This window comes from Pithys albifrons, chromosome 1 (assembly GCF_047495875.1).
Source record: "Pithys albifrons albifrons isolate INPA30051 chromosome 1, PitAlb_v1, whole genome shotgun sequence".
NCBI classification, from domain to species: domain Eukaryota; kingdom Metazoa; phylum Chordata; class Aves; order Passeriformes; family Thamnophilidae; genus Pithys; species Pithys albifrons.
In genome coordinates, this window is record NC_092458.1 from 58,702,508 (window position 1) to 58,716,615 (window position 14,108).

A 14,108-nucleotide genomic window follows, 5' to 3' on the forward strand; every position below is an offset into this window, starting at 1 on the left:
AGAATCCCAGAAACTCTGTGTGCCATGTAGCTCTAGTAGAGCAGGGTAAAAATCCTCCAGTAATACTAAACACATTAAAAATGAAGTTTTTACTGAATAAAACATGACAATGAATAATGTAGTCTGCACAGCATTTCTAGTGTTATTAATTCGATGGTAGGTTTAATTAACTTAATGCTGCCCTAAATTTTAATTTTCCTTCTGCTGCAGATCTCAGGCTCGAAATGCCAAAGGGCATTACAGAAGTTTTACAGAAAACATTGAGTATTGGTGAGAGGGAAGAGAGGGTGGCTGGAATTGTTTGGAAGGTAAGGCATGGGCAACTGTGTGGGAGAGTGGAGCACAAACTTTGGCACCTGAGGCTTCCAAAATCACCAGTAATAAGACAAAATGCAAGGCTAATACTGGGAAGGCAGGGGGACATACACCACAGAATTTATTTCTTCCACAAGCTGGGGCACACTGAGGTAGATCAGCAGGATAAGGAGTTGCCCATAAGTCTATGCTTCAGGAGGGTTGCCAACTGAGATGTATGCTATTGGAGTCACAGGAAGGTTAATTTTCCAATGAAAATTTACATTTGCAAGCCCAGTTTGGTGGCTGACTCATCACAAACTCCACAAAGCTGACAGGTGCCAGCAGGAAGCATGGAGGGCCTTTTTTATGAGGAGAATCTCCAAAAGGAGCCATGCTCTAGCTGCAAGGGCTATCACTAAAATAGTCTCTTCCTGGTTGCTTGGATGTGAATGTCCTGCTGATGTGGATCCTGAGCTCTCAGAAATGCTGTGATCTGACAGATTTTATTCCCCAGAAGATTTACCCACTCCAAGCATTCTCCTGCAGCTGGCACTGACTGTCTTACATTCAAGGAGGTGCAAGGTGGTCCAAGGGCTGGCACTCAGGGACCAAGACAAATGCAGTTACTCTGTGTACTCTATTCTAGCCACTAGATTTTGTATGGTTCAGTAAATGTGAGTACACAAAATATATTTCTGTGATCGTTCAAATTTTCCTCAGATTTTCTGTTGCAAGAAGGAGAAACACAGCTTGCTGTATTGCAGACCTGTTTTCTAGCAAACTTTCCCCATTTCTTCAAAGTTTCCTTTCGTAAATACAGTAGTTGTGCTGCTGGCCAGCTGCCAAGCCATTCTTTTCATTCACAGCTACAAAACAAGATCCTCCTAAACAGGAGCTGTCACTGACAGCCAAGAAATCACTTTTGTCTAGAAAACAGCACATTTGGCTCTTTGACGAACCAACCTTTTTGGCCCAGGCTTTTCAGGTCAGTGGAGCATAATTCCAGAATTCTCGTGCACATCTGCATTGGTGGGTTTTGATTCCCAGCCTTTCTCCTTCCAGCACTACAGCAAAGATGACTGATCTTCAGTCAGTTGGTGGGTCCCTGTCTCCCAGCTCCTCCCAAGAGCAGGACCAAGACTGGAGTTTAACTGTGAAGGAGAAGAGCCACCACAGTCCTCTCTCTGGTCCCCTCTGTCACAGTATATTTCCCTCTGAGACAGAGATGGCCTGGCAAGAAATCACTTATCCCCAGCTGGTTGCTACTTCCCTGAGCAAGGAGGTAACAACATGTCTGGTCTCAGCCAGAAATTCCTAATAACCCACTCACACAAATTACTTGGATCAGGTATGACTGACAGCTTGTGTACAGTAATAGGACATATAGGGTTGAGAGCTTAGAAATGTTTCCCTTTGCTATTTCCACCTTGCCTTCTCAGCAGGACAAGAACCTTTCAGCTCTTGGTGGATTAATTTGTTCATAATCTTGTTGAGAACCTAAGAGATCTGCCACAGGACTATGAACACTTCTCACACAGAGAAGGCATGACTTTAAACCATCAGAAGCTGATGGCTTCGCTGTCAGGAGAGAGGGTGAAACAGGGACCTGGGGAAGACTTAAGTCCAAAGGGGATCCCATGAAGACCTCGAAGAAGGGTTTAAATACAAGTGTATTTAATCAGTCTTGGTAATGTAGAGTAAGAAGGGACATGATCTTAGAATAAACCAGAAAAATTTAGTTTTATATTATAAACATACTTTTATAAACCAATATGACAAATTTCTCTAGTTTAGGTCAATTCATTAGCTATTTTTATTTGCTATAACTAGAACCTGGCTTCAATTTTAGGGAATTTCATTCCTTTTTCAGTGGCAGAGGGAGGGACTGACATTTTGAGGGTGTTCATGCAAAGCTGCCGAGATATCTCCCAGGCATCCAAGGGTACCACACTACATCTGCACCTGGTCAGATGATCTGCAGGGTGTACCCTTGCTCCTGGTATTTGGTGTTCCCTACTCCCAGTAAGTACCAGACATTCCTTCAGTAGCTGGATGAAGTTCACAGTAAAACCAAGAAATAGCAAAGGGCCTGCCTGTTAAAGATACTTAGCTACCCAAATAAGCAGCCAGGCACTCATGATTCCTGAAATCAAAGAGAAGCATCAAGTCTTATGCTGACAGTCTCTCATATCATCAACAGAGACAGGCTCCTCTTAAGCACAGACTTAGAACAGTGGCCTGACTTGGGAGATCTCAGGCACCTCTGGAAAAATCAGGCACCTTTGGAAAAGTCAGGCTGCTGCTCCTCTTGATCAAGCTCAGATTTACCCCCTGATTATCAACAGAACAGCCACTGGCCTCTCATCACTGAAATTAGGTTTTTGTCTCTTGCTTCTCCTAGTATGGCAACTCACAGCTACAGGCAGCCATACACAGTGCAGCTCTGAGCAAAAAGGTCCCACACCTTGAAAGCAGACTTTCAAAATCTGTAATGATTATGTTATAACACAATAACATTTAGTCTCACTCCAGTATTAACTCCGGCATAAGCAGAGTTCTTTCCAGAGATGATCTACCCATAGCACAGCTTTGCTTTATGTATTTCAAACTACACTATTTGCAGAGCTATAATAGCACTGGCTTTCCTTTAAACAATTGTTACTTCTTTTAAAAATTACTATTTTATTTTAGTTCCTTTTTCATGAGGCTGGTGGATAGGATATTCCTTCTCCTTATCACTTCCACAGAAAGGTGAATAGCTCCCTCAAGTGCCCCATTCAGCCCCTTATCTGATGGAATAGTAGAGCTGACATTTTCCTTGACGTTTTCCTTCTGTCTGTTTCGCAATTCAAATTGCTTCTTATAAGCCAACAGATAGAATATGAAGCAGGAACATAGCTCAGGATAGAAATCACCATCCAAGCTGCAGCCTTTCCCTTCCTCCTCTTTGCATGCAGTAAAATGGGGGAAATGCTCATCCGAAAACATGGAATTTTGGAGAAGAACATCCAGTTGCTAAGTAGGAAAAAAAATGTTTTAAATAATTGTTTCATTGCAAGCAAATGCTGGGGGAGAAAAAGTTCATTTGTCTCATTGGAAAGGTACTCTTCATTTCAAGCTCAATCTGCCAGGATGCCAATAACCCTTTTTCACAAAAATTCATTTTACCCAACAACCTCAGAGGCTTCTCAGTGACATGTTCTGGCAGGTTTTTAATACTTCCAAGGCTGAATCTCTCTGGGCAACCTGCTCCAGTGTTTGACCACTTTCATAGCAAAAAAGTCTTCTATTTAAGCAGAGTTTGCTGCTTTTCACTTTGTGTCCATTGTCTCTTGTCCTTTACCTAAGCGCTAATTAGAAGAGCCTGGCCACGTCATCTTCACTCCTCCCATCAGGCACTCATCCACATGGATAAGAACCCTCTAGCCTTCTCATCTCCAGGATGATGTCCTAGTTCTCTAAACCTCTTCTTAAATGAGAGATCCTCCAGTCCCCTCATCATCTTTGTGGCCCTGCACTGGTCTTTCTCCACTATGTCCATGTGTCCATATGTGTTCTGTACCAAAAAGCCCAGCATTAGACCCACCACTCCAGATGTGCTCATCAGTGCTGAAGAGAGGGGAAGGATCTGCTCCCTCAAGCTGCTTATTGTAGCCCAGAGACTGTTGGTTTTTGCTGCAAGGGCACATTGCTAGTTCATGGCCAGTTTCTTGTCCAACAGGAGGCCCAGACCCTTTTCTGCAGAGTTTTCCAGTCAATCTTCCCCCAGTGTGTACTGGAGAATGGGGCTGTTCCTCCACAGGTACAGGACACTGTATTTTACATGGCTGAACTCCCAGCCCATAAAGGTCCTTCTGGATAGCAGCACAAGAACTTCAGTTACCAAATGCGCCTCCCAGTTTTGTGTCATCAGTAAACTTTGGAGTGTAAGAAGTATAAAAGCAGGCAATTCCATGCCAGTCCAATTCAGAGTGATAGGGAGGTCCTGTGCTTACTTCACTGACTGGTGTGTATGTGGCCACAGATGTTTAGGTGTGCCATAGGGGAGTTTTCCTGGACCAAGCTTAGCTGTGTGCTGTTCAAATACACCAAATAAGGGGACCAGATATGTCTCTGCTTTTTCAGTTTCTTCCTAGCTTCTGCATGAACTTGGGGTATTTGTGTTATTTTCATTATTGCTCCCAAAGATAGTCCATTTGCTCAGCATGTGAACATCTCTAGGGATCAGACAAATGTGTAACACCAAGAAAATGCAGTTGCTGTCAAAAATCTGACTTTGGAATGTTATCAGAAGCTCAGTTTTGAATTCAGTCAGGTTTTCAAATACTTGAACAGGACAAAAAGATGCAAAGTAGACAAGTATGAAAATTTACTGCTTCTGGCCTTAGTCAGCTTCAACATTTATATTTACTAACATTAAAAATTCTTCAGAGTAATGTTGTGTTTTGTGTCACTCAGCTTCATGTCATCTCAACTCTTGTCTTGGTGTCAGAGACTCTCTCTTCACACCTGTCATGGTTTCACACCAGATGTCAACTGAGCAGCATGCAGCTGCTAGCTCACTTGCCCCCTGTGAGGCTAGGGGAGAGAATCAGAGAGTAAAAGTGGAAAAGCTCACAGGTTAAGATAAACACAATTTAATAGGTAAAGCAAGAGCTGTGCATGCAAGCAAAAAAACCCAAGGAATTCATTCACCACTTCCCATTGGCAGGCAGGTGTTTAGCCATGTCCAGGAAAGCAGGACTTCATCATGTGTAATGGTGACTTGGGGAGACAAACACCATCACTATATGCTGAGCATGACCCCATATGTCTTTTTGGCCAGGTTGGGTCAGCTGCCCCAGCTGTGTCCCCCACAGCTCCCTGTGTACTCCCAGGCCACTCACTGGTGGGGTGAGAGGCAGAAAAGGCTCTGACTCCATGGCAGCACTGCTCAGCAGTAACAAAAACATCAGTGTGTTATCAACACTGTTTAGGTCACAAATCCAAATCATAGTCCCATATGAGCTACTGTGAAGAAAATTAGCTTTATGCCAGCCAAAACCACCACAGCAGCCTACTTCATTCCTTCAGGATGAACTTTTAATCCATAACACTGCTTATGTTTTTTACCCTGGCCTGAGGAGGTGTGGGACCTGGCATACAGGGCCTGCCCTCCCAGCTTGGTGGTGCTGCAGGCAGAAGTGGTTTGATAGCACAAACCTTCCACAGGATACAGGCTGGGACTACCTAAACTGTTCTCTGCAGGCTGGTTTCTACTCCCAAATACTCCATGACCTTTCTAGGCTTCATCCAGCTGAAAAGCAATAGAGTTTTACTTATTTCAAAGAACTATTGCCATATACTTGGTGTTAACTCATGCTTGGGTCAGGACAGATTTGGACAACTCCCTGCTAACCAGCCACCATGAAGTCCTGCATCCATCCCCCTGCCCTCTTGAAATGGGCAAAAGCCTTCAAAATAGTCACATACTGACTTGTCCAAATTAAAAGAGGATATGAAAAGTTGGTGAAAGTGGAAGAAAAAGAACTCTGAAAATAGGTAAGAGTCTCAAATAAAGGTGAGGATGTATTAATCTAATGGATGAGATTATAAGATACTTCTGAATGTTAAAACACCAAGTCACACTGCTCCAGCAAGTTTGGGCTGATTTAACTCTCTCAGTGTCCATGCCAACTGGTGAGAATCTTTAAATGCAGAAAACTACAGATCTGGTACACTGAACAGTATGGATGGAGTCATGTAATTATGGACAGAGACTAGTAAAACTAGGATGCGTGCAACCAACTTGCACTTTTCCAAGCAATGTAAATGGATAGACATGCAGGACCCATGTTAACCTGTGTGAAGTATGCGAGTCAGTGAGACAGCAAATGGAAAACACAGGGCAGCACATTACACATGGTATAAAAGGGGAAGCAAACCTCTCATTTTGGCCTAGTAACTGATAGAAAATCATGTCATATTTCCCCTGCCAATGCTCTTGGTTGAATGCAGCCTGCCCATGCTCTGCTACCAGTCATGCTGCTTGAACAAGGGAAACCTAAGCACAGCAGCAGCACTATCTGGAATGGGACATGGCCAGAGAGAGCTGAGGGCAGAGGCAGGTCCTTGGGCAAAGCCAGATGCCCTCAGACAGTCACAGCTTTCCCACAGTGAAGGACAGCAGAGCAAGGTGAGCTGGGAAAGCAGGAAAGAACTTCAGTAAAATATTTAGATAATGCAACTCAAATACAATGCAGTTATACTCAAAGTTCATCCAGCTGTAATTCCAAGCCTGCTCTCCTCAGTTTGTTCTGCATTATTTTCTTTCTACCATCACAAAGACATGAAAGAAATTAGTATCTGATGGTGAGGGTAAGCATATGGAAAAGAAGAGAGAAAGCACTCCTGACAGCACACCATTTAAGTTTGCAAAACTCAGGCACACACAGAGATGGGCAGGTCATGTTCAAGTGTGGGTCAATTGCTATAAAAATAAGCAATTTAGATTTCAATGGCCCCAGCAGTGCCAAGTCTTAGGTCAGGGGAGTTAAGTGATCATTTTTCCTTGAAACACTCAGCGTGTGACTCCAAAACAAATAGGCAGCACTTGTGTCTAGCAGCTCAGCTATTTACAAAAAGCTAGGTGGGAAACAGGTATCTTTTCCTTGACCTGAGGATCACACCAGCAACCATTGTGATAACAACTAAAAAAACCAAACACCAAAACAAAACAATCAAAACCAAAAAGACCCCAAAAAACAACCCACACCAAACAAGGAAACTTTAAGGATTGGCTTCACATACGTAGGAGAAAGCATTAACTTACATGACTCTTCACAATATACCTATTCCAAGTGAGTTTTGAATAGCCTTTCTGATGGGTAGAGAATACATTTCAAGCAGGATCTTTCCACAACTACACAAGCATTCACACAGCTTCTCACTCAGTCCCCCTCCCCAGTGGGATGGGAGAAAGAATAGGAAGACCAAAAGCAGGAAGACTTCATGGGTCAACATAGAGAGAGTTTAATAAAGTGATGCAAAGGCACTCACTCAACACCTCCCACAAGCAAACCAATGGCTGGACAATCAAGCAGGAACAGAGCTTGGAAGGCAAAATCCCTAGTGTTGTTTTTACTAAGGACATGTTATATGACATATATCCCTTTGATATCCCTTTGGTCAGCTGAGGTCAGCTGTGTTGGCTATGTCCTCTCCCAGCCTCTTGCTAATTCCCCTTCTCACCAGGGAATGCAGAGTAAGAAACAGAGAGAGCATCCATACTGTGCAAGCACTGCTCAGCAATTGACAAAACACACTTATGTTATCAATGGTCTCGATAACAAATCCAAAGCACAGCATTGTATGGGATGCTCTGAAGAAAGTTAGCTCTATCCTAGCCCAGTACATCTTGATAACAGGGATTTCAGTTAAAAAAATTCCTTTGCCTAAGACAACAACAAATTTGGTACCACCTAGGGATATATATGCAAGGATTCCCTAATCAGCCAACAATGCATTAGTTAAGAAAGTAGGGTTATGGCATTACTTGTAGTAGACTTGATGCATGAAAGCACTGCTTGACAGACAGCTGTGGGGGAAAATCAATCAATCAGCAAAGCAACACAGAGGTTACACAGAGGCAAGATGCTAAAAAGCAGTGAAGTCAAAGGAAAAGAACAAGCAAAGGAGAGTAGTCTGCTTTAAACACACAGAACATGCAGCAAAACTTCTCTAGATGCAAGGAACTAAGGGGGGGGGGGGGGGAGTAAACAGAAGATTTTTGTTTTCCTTATTTAAAGTAGAGTAGTATCAAGCCGTTAGGGAGAATGTCTAACACAGAGTTGTGCTGTACTCGCATTAGTTACTTTCCAGGAACACCAAGAGCAGCAGCAGCTTTAAATCCATTTTCTTTGAAATGCATTTGCTTCAGGTGATTTTGTTTCAAGGACCCTGTCTGATTAGGGGTCATGGCTGCAATTGGTCTCAGAGGAAAGGAAATGGCAGGTGTCAGAGGTAATCATGTGTGATCTCTGCAGACATCAGTCCGGGAATTGCTCCAGACTGCAATAGACCTGTTATGCCAATGATAGGTTGAGGCCATGCCAGGGAGGGAAAAAGGGTATCTTAGTCTTATGACAGCAATGAGAGCACCATTCAGCATCCCACAGCTGCAAGTTTCATGAGATTTAGCTCCTTTTCTTATACATATTTTTGTTGCTCATATTGCAAGGACAACACTGCATCTTACTTACCTTTGGGATCATGCTAAATTAAAGGGAATAAAAGGAAAACATTAGAAGCATACTTGCTATTTCCCTAAAGAAGTTAAGATGATTAGTTCAGAGAAAAGGGGAAAGATGCTAGTGAATACTGAAAATTGCTGCTGGAGTTTGCCTGCCAGGAAGTATCTGTGGGCCTTCCATCTTCAGCCAACTTTGCAAGGACCACGAATGCTGTTCACTTGCCCAGCCATAGTGGGTAGACCCAGCCAAGCCACCAGATTGGCTCACATGCCATACCTGATATAGCTTCTTTCAGTGAAAAGATTTGATGCTGGCTAGGACAGGAAAGGTCAATAGTGTGAAAAAAGAAGAGGAAAGAGCTTTCTTACTACTAGTTCATAGGTCTGATACCCTCCCCAAGTCTTGGTTTTGTCCTACATGTATGATGTTATTTTCCAGTGAATGCAATTCCATTCTCTTTCCAGCCTGAAATTCCCAAATGCTGAGTGCATGCCTCGCTTCCAAAGCCACTGAGCTCTGCCTACCCACACCTTCTGCAAGCAGCACTTAATCAGATAACAAAGTCAGTAGTAGCAGAGAGATGCACAGTGCAACAATGATACATCACCTCCCTCTCATAGGTAATGCCCAAAACGAGGCAATACTGACTCTTTCCCCCAGCCAATACATCTTTTGTTTCAATGGACCAAGAATAGTAACACTTACTGATAAAATCCAACATACATTGTGGTGCAGTAAAACTGATGAACTGTTCCCAAATTCGTATACATTACTCTCACTCTCAATATGTTTATACATACACATGCATGGACACATGCACATACGTACACATAGGCATACATGTAACTATAAAACTACCGGCATGCTCTCTCTGTCAGAATCTGGGTGAAATATAAAAACAATAGAAGATATACAAATAATCATTTCACACTCTTTGCAGTGAAGTCTTTTATTCAGGCTGTACTCATTCAGGTCCCTTCTCATTTCCCTCAACATATTGTAGAAATCAGCCATCATTGCAAAGGAAAGGACAGACAGGTGAAGATTTCAAGCAGTAGCAGAAGCTGCAGCAGGAGACAGACTATGGGAAACAGAAATACAGATAAGGCCCCTCACAGTACTTTTGTGCAGATGGAAATCAGACAAGATCATTTTAGTCCAGAGCATGATACAAGATCAGAAGAAAGTAAGAAGGGGAAAAACCAAAACAAATAAAACCACAAATCAAATTAAAAAAAAAAAAAAAAAAAAAACCAAAACAACCTCAGCTTGGCAAATATCCCTTAAGGAAACTGAATTATCAGAAATGTTGGAGAGTCTAATACACAGCTCTTCAGGCTCTCCTCACACACTGTGAATTTCTGCTTTCCTAGAGCAAGGGGATAATTACTTTCCGTGAAACAAAAAACACCATTACAGAAATAACCCATCCTGTGGTCACAGAAGACCACAATTCTCTTTTAGGAATAAACTATCCCCCTGGCTGTGTGTCTGTTGCTCATACACCATTCCCTCTGTCTATTAGTCATCTGTAGAGTTTCTTGTATTTTAACACATGAAATTTGGAGACAGGTAAAAACAAATAAACCAAAAAACACTTTGTCAAAAATCAATTCTCAGTAAGTTCTGTCTTTTAGATTTTATTTTTTGTGAGTTAAATTGTTTACTGGCCTCATATCAGCTACCACAACTGAGTTATTTACTCCTCTGTTCCCTGTTCTTCATGGGAGAAAAGCACCTGACTGCCTCAGCATTTCCTGCTTATGGAAGGAAGTTGCCCCAGATAAATGGAAGAGGGTAAAAAAAAGGTCACAAACCAAGCAGTAGAACTGTTGTGTGTAGGCTCTTCATTAGGTTTCTTGCACTTTAACACGCACAAATATTTCTTTACCTTTTAAGGATTGATCAGTTATGACATACCATCTTAGAAAACTAATTATCCCAATTGTCTTTAGGTAATGTAATTTGGTTTGCAGAGTGTTTGAGCTATTCACCTTAAATGAAAATAACCGCAGCTAATGTGCTAAAGCACACCTGCAGACCAGGAACTGCAGGGTGCAGCCACTGCCCATTGTGAGTGGGTTTGGCTCAGCTGTGTCTACCTCTGACTACAAATACTCCAAACCCCAAATCACTGCTGACTGGGCAAGTGTATTTGTGAGGCATCATTATTACTTATCCAGATCTAGTACCTTTCCCAGGCATCCCCTATTAGATGAACATTTTACCTGATCCATGAGGTCAGTCCCTGTCATGTAAACAGTAGTACCTGAAATTCTGTGGTATTTACAGTTGATATTAAAATTTTGCAGCCAGTAGGCACCAAGGCTGCTGATGTCTATCCAGACTGGCTGAAACAGCAAGACTTCAAATTAAATCAAGTAATTAACTCTTCTCTTTCTTCCTCAGGTGCATGGTACTTCAACTGACTTCCAGGCAACTTTCTGGGAAGAACAGACAGTTGATGCCTCCTCCTTCCCCGTAGCCCCAGTCTCTGTTCACTAGGGAGATTGAGCTGTACCTTTTTCTCCTCCCTATCTGCACTCTCAAGATGAAAACCTCAAAGCACATTTTTCTCAAGACACCAGCCAGTACATAAGTTTTCTTACAATGCAGCCTCCCATGGCTGGGATAGAGCAGATATTAAAGATACCACCTACAGCAATTAAGAAGTTAATCAGCCAGACTGACATCATGATTTAGAAGCAAGCTTTGGTACACTGAGGCACAGGTTCCCCCTTACAAAATAGCAGTAATTTGCTACCTTCTGTCTATAGCCCTGCACAGCTCAAAGGTGAGCTGTTGCTTCATGCACATCCTCCATCAGCTTTCTCTTTTGTTGGTAACAGCTTCATATTTGACTTTAAATGTTTGATTTACAATACTGTACTCTTAGCTTGCAATTAAGCCTCCATTAAATCTGGAGCTATTCTTTCATCTGCCCAAGGTGAGAAGCTAGCTAGCTACTTCAAGTTTAGCAGTTTCACTTCCATGAAACTGATGTTTTTCTCCTTGCTGAAGGGAGTTCTTCAAGGTGTTACTATGCAGGCCTTCCCCACATTAAATTCATTAGAGTCATAAGTAATTTGAAACACAACTTTATTCCCAACTCCTTGAGTGTTTCATTTTTTACTTTTCTTTCAAACGGTTCAACATATGAATGCTACCATAACAATTGTTTTAACCAAATTGGACTATATCCTCCAATACCACTTAGAATCCTATGTTCTGTTTTTCCATGAAGGTCAACTATTTCACTGAAGAATCTCAGTAGAAAGTGGTTTAATATATTAAAAAGAAACTGGTGGAGTAGTTACTATTTTAAAAAAAATTAAAATAAGATATTTAATATTTTTTTAATATTTATGGAGTAATTTTCACCCTTAAGTTTCACCAGAGCTGTCTTCAAGCACATTGGCCACATCTGGCCTCAGTCTAATACTTGAGGTTGCTGGAACACGAGACCAGCTAATTTCTGAATTTCAAGATTGGTAGCAGTTGTTTACACTACTCTTACAAAAAGGCATTTGCTTTTATGCTATTTGAAAAACAGTTGCAAAACTCTGTGTTAATAACAAATGCATCAAAAGGCAGCAAGACATCTAATATAATCTCCTGTCATTAAAATTACTGCTCCTTTGAAGCTCTCATCTGTAAGAAGTTGTTTACACATTTTTCATGTTTTATTTTGTTAGAACTGTTGCTTTTGGCTGTATAGACTAATTTCTGCACAACTCCATTCTTACCCATCTTTTGATTATTAATATTACAATACAGTACGGGTAAGAAGGTTTTCTACAAGGCTTTAAATAGATTTAGATAGTTCCTACATGAGCTTTGGGCCTTTAAATTATGAATTATGCACCAAACAGATTAACATTCCTTCGTTGCAACATCCTTTGATTTAGGCAAAACAATCTGAAGAACGATTAAAGCATACACATAATTAAAAGGTCCCATAGCACTCTTGTAGCTTGTTAATTAAAGCAATCTCCATGTGCCTACTTAGTTTCAAGATACTTAACATGAACAACTCAATCACTAATTCTGTTTCTTTATCAAGTGAAATACCAAGAAATAATGTTTCCAGACCCCTGTCTTTGGACAAGGGCATGCCTCATACCTATATGCATGACCTATATATACCATCCTGGTCACAGTCCTTCATATCACCATTTGCACTCCTCCCATGTCTCTCATCCTAACTGTGGCATCATATCCAGCCCCTTACACACTGCCAATCCAAAGGAAAATTCCAGTTTTTCCCTATTAGCAAGTGTTTGGATTACAAAGCCCTAAGTATTGCTGAAGTAACTTAAAGCAACTATGTTCCACTCTACAGATTCTTTTAGCCGTAAAAGTGATTTGCTACCTTCTGAACACACTGGTCAGGAAACTGTATGCAGCCACTTTCCCTATCTCACACCAACTCTTCATCTGCTGTTAAAGGAGTGCTATGGGCTTTAGAATTCCTCTGATGGATAAACATTGTCTTGTCATGTCTGTTGCTTGTGAATACTTTAGTGAGAATGTCAGTATTTTACATTCCTCTCAAGGATGGACTGGTTCCCTCTCCCTTACTCAACTACATTTAACAGTTCAAACAAGGTGTAAGCAAATTCTGGATCAAGAGCAGGCTTTATTTTTGCCTAGATTCCAGTTCAGATTTGTATAAAAAGATCATGTCTGTTTGTCATTTTTTCACAACAGTAAGTCACCTTTGGCTTGTATGTTTAAAAAAAAAATACCTCCTTATGAACCTGGAACATTATCAGTTCACAAAGATTTCAAAGTCAAAAAATATAAAGCTAAAATTAACCCCACATACTAGAAATTAATTATATTCTCTAAACTATTCAATGCTTAACAAATGTATTCAAGTTAGTTATCTCCAAAAATCAATTCAAGGCCCATAAATAAAAGCAATTCCTAGCATACCCACAAGCCCAATTCAGCATGATGAATCAACAGCATACAGCAGTCAGTTGTGAGAGACCAACTAGAATCAAAAATAAGCCAGTTTAAATTCAGAGGGAGTTTGATTTCTGATTTTCTTTTTAGTACTGCCAAAAAATACTGAAATATACCATCCTAGTGTGTATGTGTGTATGGCCAGACTTGGCGAACGCAGATTTGGGCAGGGCTCTCCCCACGTGGGTGTGCCCTTCCAGCCTGTGTGAGGCACAGCGTGAGCAGAACTGGCCCCACCATTTCAGTCCTGAGGTTCATCTGCCACGGCCGAGCGAGCTTGGACAGTGACAGTGAAGTCCTCGGGACTGTCACAGCACCCGGTACTAACCGGGGCTGACCCTGCTGAGCATCCAAGATGTGACGGGATGGGATGGCAGGGAGGCATTGAACTGCCAGGGGACGGTCCCACTGAGACTCGAACTCAGGTCCTTGGGATTCAGAGTCTGGAGTGCTCTCCTTTACACCATGGGACCGCCCCATCCTAGTGTAGTTTCTTCATTACCCCACCTACCTCAAAACCACGTTTTATTCGTCTTTACTGACATGCCTGTAAGTTTCCCCACATTTCATAAAATCCTTGTAAGTCCTTAATTCATGATTATATGATTT